Here is a 2,216-nt window from a genome sequence, read left to right on the forward strand (position 1 = left end):
CTCTATAGAGTTAGGACTGAACTTTGATCTGACACAGTTCTCTGAGAACTTTGAATGTGATTGTGAATCTGGTTCTTGCCCGATCTGTATTGAAATTGATTATGTGTTACAGACAGATTCTAAGCGTATAACAGATGCTATTAATTGTGAGTTTGATGACCATGCTGCAGAATTAAATGAGAATAAAGGTGCTGACATTAAGGAAATCGTGATTAATGAAGGAGAGTGTACTGCTACTTCTTTGATTGAGCCAGGGATCTCCATTCCGATGTCACACACTGAACAACTGCCAGTGGAAGGAAAACTACTGATGGAACAGTTTGCTGGGAGAAGAAAGAAGAAACATCTCGTTTTGGATGATATGGCAGTACTGATGAAGTTGGTCCTCCTCAAAACTCGTTTGCTGAATCTAATGGTGGAAGACATCTCCCTGAAAGTCCAAAATTGGCAGCTTCCACCATAACTCAGAGGAGTTTTCCTTTTCTCTTCTCCCCCTTTCCCTACTTTTATTGCACTTGTCCATGATCTGTTGACTGTTTTGATTTCCGATCTTATGCTTATGACACATTGAGGACACTGTGTAGTTTAAGTGTGGTCTATTGGGGGAGATTTTTATTTTTTCTTTGTTAGTTTTTGTTTTTCTTGGTTAAATTTTTTCTTTTCTAGGTTATTTTTTTTCGTGTCTTGTATACAGTTTTACATGTTTCTCTTGATTTCTGGACTTTGTTTAGGTTGTAGATGTGTCTTTCACTTCATTGATACTCTGATTTGTTTGAAATCCTTGCTTTTCTCTGCTTGGGAAAATGATTATGATTTTTGAGAGTTGAATTGATTGTGACAGAATTACCCTGTGTGAGAATTTGAGCCACTTTATGTTCTTTCTTGTGTGTGATATGTCTCTTGATTGCTTGCACATATGCCTTGGCTTGACTCTTGTTGATAATTCTTGATTGATATGCATGTTTGGAAGTGATAAAGGCAGTTTTGTTCTTGAGCCTCTCTAGCCAAATAAGCCTACCTTGTTCTAATCCTTTGATAACCCCTTTTGAGCCTATACTTTCCTGACTTCTTTGTTTTGAAGCTCATACACTAGCCCTAAGTGAAAAACCATTATTACCTTAACCTTAGGGAATTTTGGAGCTTTGGAAGTGTTTTGGGAACAAGTGTGGTCTTCTTGGGGATTCATATGAATTGGCTAGTTGGTTCCTCTTCTTGTTTTATGTTTGTAAATATGTTGTGTATCTTGTCTTTTATAGTTGTGTCCTAAACAGAGAGAAAAGAAAAGAGACAGGATGAAAAAAAAAATATGAAAAAAATGAAGGAAAAGAAAATGTGTGAGTAATGGAGTCAAGAAGAGGATTGAATTAGAGGTTTTGGGTGTGATTTGACTGTGTTTACACTTGTTCCCCATTGCTCCTCTATTTCTTTTGGTTTATAGCTTCTCATCCATATATTTATCCTCCCTTGTCCTTGGCCCCATTACATCCATGAAAGACCTTTTGATTTGAACATGCATGTATTTTGAGTGTTGATATTAGAGGCTTGCCAAGTCTATTTGTGTTTGCTTTCTTGAGTGCATTGAGTGACATTGATTTACCTTAAACACTTGAGAGAAACACTGATAGTGCATCTGTGAGGTTTTGTTACTTTTGATTCACCTCTTGAACTGATTGATCATTTTGCCATGTCTTAAATTGCTTGGATGATTTCATGAGTATCTGCTTTTCTTATTGATTCTGTGTCGGATATTGTCCCCTTATTTTCTTGGTCCCGAATCCTGGAGAACTGTGTAATTATGTTTCTGTCCTTGTTGAGTCTTTGTTATCTGTGTGTCGAGTCTGTGTCAGCTCCCTGATGTTTGAGTAGTTCCCTGGTTTTCGTCTTGATTTTGCCCAGGAGTGCAAAAGACTAAGTGTGGTCTATTTTGATGAGTCAATATTTTATTCACTTCACTTAGTTTATTGTACCGAATTTAATCGGGGAATTGTGCTTAATTGTCCGGTATTTTCCCGTTTTTGATAATTGTGCTTAATTTGACCAAAAAGTCTTATTTTAATTAATTTGAATTATTTGAGCTAATTATTTGCATTATTAATTATAGGGAAATTGTTGGATAATATTTGGGACATTTAGAGGCTAAATCTGAGGAGGTGTGGATTTAAATTATGGGAGTGCACCTGGAGATGGGCTTGGTTGGAGAAGCTAAGAAGTGGTGC

Source organism: Vigna umbellata, chromosome 9 (genome assembly GCF_029865625.1).
Source record: "Vigna umbellata cultivar VRB3 chromosome 9, Vumbellata_1.0, whole genome shotgun sequence".
NCBI classification, from domain to species: Eukaryota; Viridiplantae; Streptophyta; class Magnoliopsida; order Fabales; family Fabaceae; genus Vigna; species Vigna umbellata.